Source organism: Anolis carolinensis, unplaced genomic scaffold (assembly GCF_035594765.1).
Source record: "Anolis carolinensis isolate JA03-04 unplaced genomic scaffold, rAnoCar3.1.pri scaffold_7, whole genome shotgun sequence".
Taxonomy (NCBI): domain Eukaryota; kingdom Metazoa; phylum Chordata; class Lepidosauria; order Squamata; family Dactyloidae; genus Anolis; species Anolis carolinensis.
The window spans coordinates 24,343,719-24,357,893 of NW_026943818.1; the positions used below are offsets into that span (position 1 = coordinate 24,343,719).

The window sequence follows — 14,175 nt, forward strand, 5'->3', positions numbered from 1 at the left end:
TTGGGCAAGTAAGTTGAAAGATGTTGAGGTGACAAACACAGAGTTGGACATCCTGTGACAACAACCACCGAGTTTCACAAGCAAAAGGTTGACAGATTGATTCAGGATGATCGTTGTATCACTCAGAGAGAAATTTCAAGCATCATTGGCATTTCACAAGAACGTGTGGGTCACATTATTGCTTTGCTTGGCTATCGGAAGATCTGTGCACGATGGGTCCTGTGAGACGCCGGTTGCGGAAACAGAGTGTCAACTTCTTCCGTGGCAGCTTCAGAAAACTTGTTCATTGTTGGCAAAAATGTATCCAATTGTGTGGCGATTATGTGAAAAAGTGAATAGTGGTAGTTTAAGGGCAAATTCTAAGGCAGGGGTCCCCAACTAAGGCCCGGGGGCCGGATGCGGCCCTCCAAGGTCATTTACCTGGCCCCCGCCCTCAGTTTTATAATATAATATTTTTATATCAGTTTTAATAATATAATATATTATATATACAGTAGAGTCTCACTTATCCAAGCCTCGCTTATCCAAGCTTCTGGATTACTCAAGCCATTTTTGTAGTCAATGTTTTCAATACATCGTGATATTTTGGTGCTAAATTCGTAATTACAACATAACATTACTGCGTATTGAACTACTTTTTCTGTCAAATTTGTTGTAAAACATGATGTTTTGGTGCTTAATTTGTAAAATCATAACCTAATTTGATGTTTAATAGGCTTTTCCTTAATCCCTCCTTATTATCCAAGATATTTGCTTATCCAAGCTTTTGCCGGCCCGTTTAGCTTGGATAAGTGAGACTCTACTGTACGTATAATATATGTTACACAATATAATACTACTAATAATACCATATAATAATATTCATTATATATTACATATTACATATAATATTACAGTATAATGGTATAGTTCAGTATAGTAATATATAATGCTAATATTGTGCTATGCTAATAATATAATATATTGTATGTACATACAGCTGCTCTAAGTCCCCTTTGGGGTGAGAAGGGTGGGATATAAATGTAATAAATAAATGCAGTAAATAAATAATTAATTTTAGACTTAGGCTCGGCCAAAGTCTGAAGTGACTTGAAGTCACACAACAACAACAACAATCCTAATTAACTTGATTTTCTCATTGGCAGGCCCACACTTTCCATTGAAATCCTGATAGGATTATGTAGGTTAAAATTGTTTTCATTTTTAAATATTGTATTGTTCTTTCATTGTTGTTGTTGTTGCTGTTTTGCACTATAAATAAGACATGTGCAGTGTACATAGGGATATGTTCGTATTTTTTTTTCAAATGTTAATTCGGCCCCTCAACAGCCTGAAGGATTGTGGACCGGCCCTCTGTTTCAAAAGTTTGAAGACCCCTATTCTAAGGACTGTTTCTGTGTTTGATTTATTAAAATATTCCTATCGAAACCCAAGTAATGAAGGTGGAGGCATTACTTTTCATTCAACCCTCGTACAAACCCAGTGGAAGAGACTGATGTTTGGGGATTGAAGTTTGGAGATTATGGCAAACAAAAGCCGCCTCTGGAGCAGCTGCTCTTTGGGAAAGGAAGCGCTCCAGCCTTAAAAGGGGTACGAAGGAGGCCTGGCCCCAGCAAAACAATTAAACCTCTCTGCAGGGATGGCGCTGGGCAGATTTTCCAGCAGGAGGGCCGGTGTCTGGAGGAGAGGAATGCATTATCCTGATTTGGTGTCCCTGCCTCGCCGCCAGCTCTGAATCACGTCGCCCTGATGCGTGTCTGATGAACGAAGCGTGGTCTTAGGCAATCTCCTCGGTTTAGAAAATAATCAAATTTGAAATAATGGGAAGAAAGAGAGAGAGAGAGAGAGAGAAAGAGAGAGAAAGTTGGAAAGCTGGGGAATTTTCTCCCTCCAGCTCACGAATAATAATACCGTATATACTCGATTATAAGCCAACCCGAATATAAGCCGAGGCACCTAATTTTACTACAAAAAACTGGGAAAACATTGACACCAGTATAAGCCGAGGGTGGTAAATTTCAGAAATAAAAACAGATACCAATAAAATGACATTGGGGTTGTTGTATGTCTTTCGGGCTGTGTGGCCATGTTCCAGAAGCATTCTCTCCTGACGTTTCGCCCACATCTATGGCAGGCATGCCTGCCATAGATGTGGGCGAAACGTCAGGAGAGAATGCTTCTGGAACATGGCCACACAGCCCGAAAGACATACAACAACCCTGTGATCCTGGCCATGAAAGCCTTCGACAACAAAATGACATTAATTGAGGCATCAGTAGGTTAAATGTATATACAGTAGAGTCTCACTTATCCAACATAAATGGGCCTGCAGAACGTGGGATAAGCGAATATGTTGGATAATAGGGAGAGATTAAGGAGAAGCCTATTAAACATCAAATGAGGTTATGATTTTACAAATTAAGAACCAAAACATTATGTTATACAACACATTTGAGAGAAAAGTAGTTCAATAGGCAGTAATGCTACGTAGTAATTACTGTATTTATGAATTTAGCACCAAAATATCACGATATGTTGAAAACATTGACTACAAAAATGAGTTGGATAATCCAGAACGTTGGATAAGCGAGTGTTGGATAAGTGAGACTCCACTGTATGTATATATATATGTGTGTGTGTGTATATATATATATATATATATATATATATATATATATATACACAGTAGAGTCTCACTTATCCAAGCCTCGCTTATCCAAGCCTCTGGATTATCGAAGGCATTTTTGTAGTCAATGTTTTCTATGTATCATGATATTTTGGTGCTAAATTCATAAATACAGTAATTACAACATAACATTACTGCGTATTGAACTACTTTTTCATCAAATTTGTTGTATAACATGATGTTTTGGTGCTTCATTTGTAAAATCATAACCCAATTTGATGTTTAACAGGCTTTTCCTTAATCCCTCCTTATTATCCAAGATATTCACTTATCCAAGATTCTGCCGGCCCGTTTAGCTTGGATAAGTGAGACTCTACTGTACTCAGGGCGGATTCCAACATACAATGGGAAACATTCGATGAAGACTGTGAACCAAGATTCAGAACTGGGATTCTTTAAAGGAGGAGTCTTAGGTACTGGGATGTATAGTTCACCTGCAATCTAAGAGCACTCTGAACTCCACCAATGATGGATCTGGAACTAACTTAGCACAAAGAACCCCCATGAGCAAGAAAAAATATTGGAGGTCTTTGGAGGGAGTTATGGGAATTGTAGTTCACCTACATCCAGGGCGCACTATGAACCCAAACAATGATGGATCTGGACCAAACTTGACATGCATATCCGATATGCCCACATTTGAATATTTGAATATTGAGGGAAATTGGCCTGGACATTTGGGAGTAGTAGGTACTGGGATTTATAGTTCACCTGCCATCAATGGACTCTGAACCCCAGCAAAGACTGAATTGGACCAAACTTGGCCCACAGAGCCTCCATGACCAGAAAAAATACTGGAGATCTTTGGGGAAAATTCACCTTGATTTGGGGGAGTTGTAGTTCACCTACATCCAGGGCGCACTATGAACCCAAACAATGATGGATCTGGACCAAACTTTGCACGCATACCCGATATACCCACATTTGAATACTGGTGAGTTTTGAGGGGAATTGGCCTGGACATTTTGGAGTTGTAGATACTGGGATTTATAGTTCACCTGCGATCAATGGACTCCAAACTCCAGCAAAGATGGAATTGGACCAAACTTGGCACACCTAAGTCCTCATGACCAGCAAAAAATACTGGAGGTCTTTGGGAAAAATTAATAATAATAATAACAACACTTTATTAATATACCACCCTATCTCCTCAAGGAAATTCACCTTGATTTGGGGGAGTTGTAGTTCACCTACATCCAGAGAGCATTGTGAACCCAAACATCGATAGATCTGGACCAAACTTGGCACACAGACCTGATATGCCGAAATTTGATTACTGGAGGGGTTTGGGGGAAACTGACCTTCCTTTCTGGGAGTTGTAGTTCACCCACAACAAAAGAAACAGCAACCTCCACCGATGATGGAATTGGACCGAACTTGGCACACAGAACCCCCATGACTAACTCAACCTACTGGAAGGGTTTGAGGAGACTGACTCACCATAGTGGGAGTTGTAGTTCACCCTACAGCTAGAGAGCACACTGAACCCCACCAATGATGCATCTAGAGCAGGGGTCCTCAAACTTTTTAAGTGGAGGGCCGTTTATGGTCCCTCAGACTGCTGGGGGGCCGGATTTTCATTTGGAAAAAAAAAACCCCGAACAAATTCCTATGCACACTGCACATGTCTTATTTGTAGTGCAAAAAATCCCCAACATTTATTTACTACATTTATGCCCCACCCTCTTTCACCTCAAAGGGGACTCAGAGCAGCTTACAAGTTTTATGTACATATAATATATTATATTATTAGCATAGCACAATATTAGCATTATATATTACTACTAGCTGTGCCCGGCCACGCGTTGCTGTGGCGAAGTATGGTGGTATGGGAAATAAAGTATTGAGGAATTGGTGGTAGTTAAGGTAAAGGGTCAAGGTTTTCCCCAGACATGAAGTCCAGTCGTGTCCGACTCTGGGGGTTGCTGCTCATCTCCATTTCTAAGCCAAAGAGCCGACGTTGTCTGTAGACTCCTCCAAGGTCATGTGGGATGACTGCATGGAGCGGCGTTACCTTCCCACCGAAGCAGTACCTATTGATGCACTCACATTTACATGTTTTTGAACTTCTGGGTTGGCAGAAGCTGGGGCTAACAGAGGGGGCTCTCACCGCTCCCCCAATTCAAACCTGCGGCCTTTCGGTCCAAAAGTTCAGCAGCTCAGCGCTTTAACATACTGCGCCATCAGGGGATATTATTTCCTAAAGGTTGTGAATATACAATATTTCTGATTTTTTTTTGTCTGTTGGAGGCAAGTATGAATGCTGCAATTAGGAAAAATGATTAGGATGTAATGGCCTTGCAGATTTAAAGCCTGGCTGTTTCCTCCCTGAGTGATTTTTTTGTTGGGAGGTGTTAGCTGGCCCTGATTGTTTCCTGTCTGGAATTCCCTTGTTTTCAGAGTGGTGTTGTTTGCGATATTTTATGTGCTTCTACTGTCTGTGGCCCTGAGGAAACAGAGGATTTGCCAGACTTTGATGATGGGAATACTTTGTTGGGAGGTGTTAGCTGGCCCTGATTGTTTCCTGTCTGGAATTCCCTTGTTTTCAGAGTGGTGTTGTTTGCGATATTTTATGTGCTTCTACTGTCTGTGGCCCTGAGGAAACAGAGGATTTGCCATTCTTTGATGATGGGAATACTTTGTTGGGAGGTATTAGCTGGCCCTGATTGTTTCCTGTCTGGAATTCCCTTGTTTTCAGAGTGGTGTTGTTTTCGATATTTTATGTGCTTCTACTGTCTGTGGCCCTGAGGAAACAGAGGATTTGCCAGACTTTGATGATGGGAATACTTTGTTGGGAGGTGTTAGCTGGCCCTGATTGTTTCCTGTCTGGAATTCCCTTGTTTTCAGAGTGGTGTTGTTTGCGATATTTTATGTGCTTCTACTGTCTGTGGCCCTGAGGAAACAGAGGATTTGCCAGACTTTGATGATGGGAATACTTTGTTGGGAGGTGTTAGCTGGCCCTGATTGTTTCCTGTGTGGAATTCTCCTGTTTTCAGAGTGTTGTTCTTTATTTAGTGTTCTGATTTTAGAGATTGTATTGTTCTGTTTTATTATACTTCATTAATTTTTATATATTCTGATTTTAGTGTTTTTGAATACTTGGATTGTATTCATTTTCACGGTTGACCGCAACACAATAATAATAATAATAATAATAATAATAATAATAATAATAATAGTAATAATAATGACTTTGGTAATACACAGTGCTTCACTGCCTTCTCAGCTTCCTTTCTGGAAGAATCCTTTCTTGGGAGGTGTTAGCTGGCCCTGATTGTTTCCTTTGTGGAATTTCCAATTTCCCTGCTTTATTTACTTTCTTTATTTCTTTATTTACTGTCCTGGTTTTAGAGATTATATTTTTCTGCATTATTCTATCCCAGAAATTATTTCATATAAAAGTAGAATCTCACTTATCCAACATTCGCTTATACAATGTTCTGGATTATCCAATGCAGTCTGCCTTTTCATAATCAATGTTTTTGTAGTTCATTGTGATATTTTAGTAGTCAAGATAATCCAGTGCAAAGCAGATAATATAAGATTATAAATGGGTTATATAGCTGTGTAGAAGGGCCTTGAGTCTACACTGCCATATAATCCAGTGCAAATTAGATAATCTGTGGAAGAAGCCTAAGTGAGGCCTAAATTTGCCTGTCCCCTAACTGAATGCTGGCTGTCCTTTGGCTGAATTGGTTGCTAGGCAACCAAGTGGGCAGAGATTAGCCCTCTAAACTGGCACAAATTGGATAAAAACAATTATTGCTCTCCCTCTAATTAGGACTTTATTTTTCTTTTCTTTGTGTTGTATCAACCCTGAGGCGTGGGTGATGGGTTGTGTTGTCAAATTTCGAGGTTGGGGGGCTTGTACTTTTGTTGTTTTGTGGGTCGCCGTGATGCCATCACTCTTTTATATATATAGATATTGTACTATGGGGCCTCCGGTGACACAGTGGGTTAAACCGCTGAGCTGCTGAACTTGTGGACCAAAAGGTTGCAGGTTCGAATTAGGGGAGCAGAATGAGCTCCCGCTGTTAGCACCAGCTTCTGCCAACCTAGCAGTTCGGAAACATGCCAACAGAGGCGGTCCAACCATAAGGCGAAATAGGCATTTGCCTGTGGCGCCATCGTCCCGGGGGCACCATCGTCCTGGGAGGAGGGCACCACTCTCCACCTCCTTCTCTTTCGGGCCTTCCGGCCAGCGCAGACCCACCTTCGCACCACGGGAGCCCACCTTTGGGGCCTTCAGAGATTGTGAGGTCTGTAGGAACTTGGAAGCTAGGTATGTGGGGTTGATATATCTGTAGAAGGTCCAGGGTGGGAGAAAGAACTTTTCTTTGAAGCAGGTGTGGATGTTGTAATTAATCACCTTGATTAGCATTTAATGGCCCTGTGGCTTCAAGGCCTGGCTTCTTCTTGCCTGGGAGAATCTTTTTTTGGGAGGAGTTAGCTGTCCCTGATTGTTTACTGTCTGGATTTCTTCTGTTTTCAGAGTGTTGTTCTTTATTTATTGTCCTGATTTTAGAGTTGTTTTTTTTTAATACTGAGGGCTATCTGGGTTATCTAAGTCCACACTGCCCTATATCCCTGTTCAATGTTTAGTGCTAAATTTGCAAATATAGTAATTCCTACATAACATTACCATGTATTGAACTGCTTTTTCTATTGATTTGTTGTAAAACATGATGTTTTGGTGCTTAATTTTTAAAATCATAATGTAATTTGATGTTTTATAGGCTTTTCCTTTATACTTCCTTATTATCCAACATTTTCGCTTATCCAACGCTTTTATTTTTCAGTGATTGGTTTGGGGGGGGCGCCAAAATTCTGTTCGCCTACACTTGAAAAATACCTAGGGCCGGCTCTGCATGCCAATGTGAGTAGATCAATAGGTACCACTCCAGCGGGAAGGTAACGGAGCTCCATGCCATCATGCCGGCCACATGGCCTTGGAGGTGTCTACGGACAACGCCAGCTCTTTGGCTTAGAAACGGAGATGAGCACCAACCCCCAGAGTCGGATATGACAGGACTTAACGTCAGGGGAAACCTTTACCTTATTGTACTATACCAATATACTGTAATATTATTAGTAATATTACATGTGATATATAATATACTAGCTGTGCCCGGCCACGCGTTGCTGTGGCTTATGGGAATCCTTATGGAATAGCAGTGAATAGCCTTGCAGCCTCAAAGCCTGGCCGTTTTCTGGAGTAGCTGGAGCTTTTTGTTGTATGAACGTAGAGGCATGGATGAGGGGTTGTGCTGCCAAGTTTAGTGTTTCTGGGATGTGTAGTTTTGTTGTTTTGTCCTAGGCCGACATTTCATTACCCTTTTATATATATAGATAATAAATATTATTATATTGTATTATTATTAGTATTATATTGTATGACATTATAATATTCATATCAATATTATATGTATACACAATATATTATATTATTACCATAGCACAATATTAGTAAATGAAAGAACAATACAATATTTAAAAATAAAAACAATTGTAACCAACATACAGTAAACCTATCAGGATTTCAATGGGAAGAGTGGGCCTGCTTCTGGCCAATGAGATAGTCATGTTAAGTAGTGTTGTTGTTGTTGTTGTGTGCCTTCAAGTCATTTCAGATTTTGGGTGAGCCTAAGTCCAAAGCTGAGGGCCGAGGGCCATGTAAATCATAGAATCATAGAATAGTAGAGTTGGAAGAGACCACATGGGCCATCCAGTCCAACCCCCTGCTAAGAAGCAGGAAATCGCATTCAAAGCACCCCCGACAGATGGCCATCCAGCCTCTGCTTAAAAGCCTCCAAAGAAGGAGCCTCCACCATGGCCCCGGGGGAGAGAGTTCCACTGCCGAACAGCTCTCACAGTGAGGAAGTTCTTCCTGATGTTCAGGTGGAATCTCCTTTCCTGTATTTTGAAGCCCTTGTTCCCTTGCGTCCTAGTCTGCAGGGCAGCAGAAAACAAGCTTGCTCCCTCCTCCCTATGACTTCCCTTCACGTATTTGTACATGGCCCTTATCATGTCTCCTCTCAGCCTTCTCTTCTGCAGGCTAAACATGCCCAGCTCTTTAAGCCGCTCCTCATAGGGCTTGTTCTCCAGACCCTTCATCATTTTAGTCGCCCTCCTCTGGACGCTTTCCAGCTTGTCAACCCTTCAACTGTGGTGCCCAGAATTGGACACAGTGTGATTCCAGGTGTGGTCTGACCAAGGCAGAATAGAGGGGAGCAGGACTTCCCTGGATCTAGACGCTATTCCCCTATTGATGAGGCCAGAATCCCGTTGGCTTTTTTAGCAGCCGCATCACATTGTTGGCTCATGTTTAACTTGTTCCCCACGAGGACTCCAAGGTCTTTTTCGCACACACTGCTGTCAAGCCAGGCATCGTCCCCCATTCTGTATCTTTGATTTCCATTTTTTCTGCCGAAGTGAACTATCTTGCATTTGTCCCTGTTGAACTTCATTTTGTGAGTTTCGGCCCATCTCTCTAGTCTGTCAAGATCGTTTTGAATTCTGCTCCTGTCTTCTGGAGTGTTAGCTATCCCTCCCAGTTTGGTGTCGTCTGCAAACTTGATGATCGTGCCTTCTAACCCTTCGTCTAAGTCGTTAATAAAGATGTTGAACAGAACCGGGCCCAGGACGGAGCCCTGCTTGTGGCACTCCACTTGTCACTTCTTTCCAAGATGAAGACAACGCATTGGTGAGAATCACCCTTTGGGTTCGTTTGCTTAGCCAATTGCAGATCCACCTAACCGTAGTTTTGTCTAGCCCACATTTTACTAGTTTGTTTGCCAGAAGGTCGTGGGGGACTTTGTCGAAGGCCTTACTGAAATCCAGGTACGCTACATTCACGGCATTCCCTGTATCGACCCAACTCGTAACTCTATCGAAAAAAGACTTTGGAGGGCCGCATCCGGCCCCCGGGCCTTAGTTTGGGGGCCCCTGATCTTGAGCAAAGTAACCCAACAAACTTTAAGTACTGATTGAGTTTCTTGGGGTTAACCTGGCATGATGTGAGTTGTAGTTAATCCACCACTTTATGGCCAACATAAGAAACTTTTAAGTACTTATGGAGTTTCTCAGAATTAACCTTACATGATGTGAGTTGTAGTTCACCCACAACCTGATGCATTTGGTGCAATTAAAAACTGACTTTTCCAAAGAACCCAGGCAATGCCGGGTACCCAAGCTAATTTCCCATAAGAACAATACTTCAAAGGAGAGGAGAAGGGGAAAACACTATTTTTTATAAGCCTGTCAGCACAAAACTTACTCTGAAGTCCATTTTGTTTCCCTCAGACGTTTTCACTCAGAGCCTGGCATGGCGGCGGCGGCCATCTTGGTTTGTCCCTGAATGGAGCGAGGTCTATTTATTTACAAACATTCAAAGGGAATTGGATACAAAGTTACTGCAAGGCAGCAACGAGTTGGTTTCAAAATGAGCAGGAAGCCTATTTTCCCTGTCACAAAACAAAATGAGTGACTCTCCCATGCAGTTGTTTCCTATTTCCTCCTCACTGATTCCTATTTTTCCTCACAGCTTCCTACTCTCTCCTCACAGCTTATTTTTGAACCTCCATTTTGTAACCTCCATTTTGAACCTTCATTTTGTAACCTCCATTTTGTAACCTCCATTTTGAACCTCCATTTTGTAACCTCCATTTTGTAACCTCCATTTTGAACCTTCATTTTGTAACCTCCATTTTGAACCTTCATTTTGTAACCTCCATTTTGTAACCTCCATTTTGAACCTCCATTTTGTAACCTCCATTTTGTAACCTCCATTTTGAACCTTCATTTTGTAACCTCCATTTTGAACCTTCATTTTGTAACCTCCATTTTGTAACCTCCATTTTGAACCTCCATTTTGTAACCTCCATTTTGTAACCTCCATTTTGAACCTTCATTTTGTAACCTCGATTTTGAACCTTCATTTTGTAACCTCCATTTTGTAAACAGTTCAGTTTCCTATTTACTTCTACAGTAGAGTCTCACTTATCCAAGCCTCTCTTATCCAACGTTCTGGATTATCCAACGCATTTTTGTAGTCCATGTTTTCAATATATCATGATATTTTGGTGCCAAATTCGTAAATACAGTAATTTCTACATAGCATTAATGTGTAATGAACGACCTTTTCTGTCAAATTTGTTGTCTAACATGATGTTTTGGTGCCTCATTTGTAAAATCGTAACCTAATTTGATATTTAATAGGCTTTTCCTTAATCTTTCCTTGTTATCCAAGATATTCGCTTATCCAAGCTTTTGCCGGCCTGTTTATGTTTCCTATTTCCTCCTCATTATTTCCTATTTCCTCCTCATTATTTCCTATTTCCTCCCATTTGGACCTCCCATTTTGTGACTCTTGCATGCAGTTTCTTATTTCCTCACTATTTCCTCATTTCCTGTTTCCCCCTCACTATTTCCCATTTACCCCTTTTTCCTATTTTTAACCTCCTTTATGTTACTCTTACGTGCAATCCAGTTTCCTATTTCCTCCTCACAACTTCCTGTTTTCTCCTCACTTCCTATTTTAACCACCTGTTTTGTGACTCTCGCATGCTGTTTCCTATTTCCTCCTTATTTATTTCCTCATTATTTCCTGCTTTGACCTATTTCCTCCTCACAACTTCCTGTTTCCTCCTCACAACTTCCTATTTTAACCTCCCTTTTCTGACTCTCGCATGCAGTTTCCTATTTCCTCACTATTTCCTGTTTTGTCCTATTTCCTCCTTGCAACTTCTCATTTTCTCCTCACAACTTCCTATTTTTAACCTCCCATTTTGTGACTCTCTCATGCAGTTAACGATTTGCTCCTATTTATTTTCTCATTATTTCCTGTTCTGTCCTATTTCCTCCTCACAAGTTCCTATTTTGTGACTTTGTTTTCTATTTTCTTCTCACCACTTCCTGTTTTCTCCTCACAACTTCCTATTTTTGAACCTCCCATTTTGTGACTCTCATGCAGTTTCCTATTTCCTCCTATTTATTTCCTCAATATTTCCTGCTTTGTCCTATTTCCTCCTCGCAACTTCTCATTTTCTCCTCACAACTTCCTATTTTTGAACCTCCCATTTTGTGACTCGCATGCAGTTTCCTATTTCCTCCTCACTATTTATTTCCTCATTATTTCCTGCTTTGTCCTATTTCCTCCTTGCAACTTCTCATTTTCTCCTCACAACTTCCTATTTTTAACCTCCCATTTCGTGACTCTTGCATGCAGTTAACTATTTGCTCCTCTTTATTTTCTCATTATTTCCTGTTCTGTCCTATTTCCTCCTCACAAGTTCCTATTTTGTGCCTTTGTTTCCTATTTCCTTCGCACCACTTCCTGTTTTCTCCTCACAACTTCCTATTTTTGAGCCTCCCATTTTGTGACTCTCTCATGCAGTTATTTGCTCCTATTTATTTCCTCATTATTTCATGTTCTGTCCTATTTCCTCCTCACAAGTTCTTGTTTTGTGACTTTGTTTCCTATTTCCTCCTCACCACTTCCTGTTTTCTCCTCACAACTTCCTATTTTAACCTCCCATTTTGTGACTCTCGCATGCAGTTTCCTATTTCCTCCTCACTATTTCCTCATTATTTCCTGTTTTGTCCTATTTCCCTCTTGCAACTTCTCGTTTTCTCCTCACTTCCTATTTTGAACCTCCCATTTTGTGACTCTCGCATGCAGTTTCCTATTTCCTCCTCACTATTTATTTCCTCATATTTTTCCTGTTCTGTCCTATTTCCTCCTCACAAGTTCTTGTTTTGTGACTTTGCTTCCTATTTCCTCACCACTTCCTGTTTTCTCCTTCCAACTTCCTATTTTTGAGTCTCCCATTTTGTGACTCTCACATGCAGTTTCCTATTTCCTCCTCACTATTTATTTCCTCATTATTTCCTGTTTCTTCCTATTTCCTCCTCATTATTTATTTCCTCATTATTTCCTGTTCTGTCCTATTTCCTCTTCACAAGTTCCTATTTTGTGACTTTGTTTCCTATTTCCTTCTTACCACTTCCTGTTTTCTCCTCACAACTTCCTATCTTTGAACCACCCATTTTATGACTCTCGCATGCAGTTTCCTATTTCCTCCTCACTATTTATTTCCTCATTATTTCCTGTTTCTTCCTATTTCTTCCTCCTCACTATTTATTTCCTCTATTTCCTGTTTCTTCCTATTTCCTCCTCACCACTTCCTGTTTCCTCCTCCCAACTTCCTATTTTTGAACCTCCCATTTTGTGACCCTCGCATGCAGTTTCCTATTTCCTCCTCACTATTTATTTCCTCATTATTTCCTGTTTCTTCCTATTTCCTCCTACTATTTATTTCCTCATTATTTCCTGTTTCTTCCTATTTCCTCACCACTTCCTGTTTCCTCCTCCCAACTTCCTATTTTTGAACCTCCCATTTTGTGACCCTCGCATGCAGTTTCCTATTTCCTCCTCACTATTTATTTCCTCATTATTTCCTGTTTCTTCCTATTTCCTCCTACTATTTATTTCCTCATTATTTCCTGTTTCTTCCTATTTCCTCACCACTTCCTGTTTCCTCCTCCCAACTTCCTATTTTTGAACCTCCCATTTTGTGACCCTCGCATGCAGTTTCCTATTTCCTCCTCACTATTTATTTCCTCATTATTTCCTGTTTCTTCCTATTTCCTCCTCACAAGTTCCTGTGTTCTCCTCACACCTTTTGTGACTCTCACACACAGTTTCCTGTTTCCTCCTCTCTATTTGTATTTCCTCCTCACTGTTTCCTATTTTCTGCTCCCCGTTTCCTATCTTTCAAGCAGACAAGGAAGCCGATGCCTTTCGTGCCGGAGAAAGAGGAAAGAGCCGAGGGGACTCGGGGAGCCATCTTTCCCCCTCGGCACCGACAGCAGGTGCTCGCTAAGACGTGGTTATGGCAACAAAATAAATGACGGATAATTGCTTTTGTGACAACTTGCCAATTAAATTAGACTCGGCAGAATAACATAATGACAATTTGTTATGCTCCGGTGGGCACTAACATACCAATCGTAATTAAATGGTTCGACTGAAATGGAAGGTAGAGCTACCCAGGAATATCTCACCCCAATTCCCACCCTGGGCCACATTATAGGTTTGGACCCGATATTTAATTTCGGGAGGATAATAGCATTAGCGCACAGCAGAACAAGCGCCAAAGGGGCGAATCCGGCTCCCGGTTTCGGGAAAGACACATTTCCAAAAGGTCAACCCTTTGGCTTGGTTTGGAGCGTGGAGAAATTCACACAGTTTCGGGAAACGGTCAGAGGGGCTTTTGAACGCTTGCTTGCTTTTTTTAAGATCATGTTTTAATATTTTGACTATACATATTGGTCAAGTTTGTTGTTCTGTATTATACTCTGGGTTTTTGTTTGTGTGTGTATTGTTGATACAGTAGAGTCTCACTTATCCAACATTCTGGATTATCCAACGCATTTTTGTAGTCAGTGTTTTCAATATATCGTGATATTTTGGTGTTAAATTCGTAAAT

General features: G+C 40.9%; 1 long non-coding RNA gene across 2 annotated transcripts in view; it reads right to left on the reverse strand.

The window, feature by feature from the left end:
* Positions 1-13,687, reverse strand: part of LOC134293217 (uncharacterized) — a 291,557-nt gene extending 277,870 nt beyond the window's left edge. For both annotated transcript variants that reach the window (XR_010000237.1, XR_010000236.1), the window contains exon 1: positions 9,963-13,687. This is a non-coding gene — a long non-coding RNA (uncharacterized LOC134293217). The remainder of the gene's footprint in view (positions 1-9,962) is intronic.
* Positions 13,688-14,175: the final 488 nt, after the last annotated feature.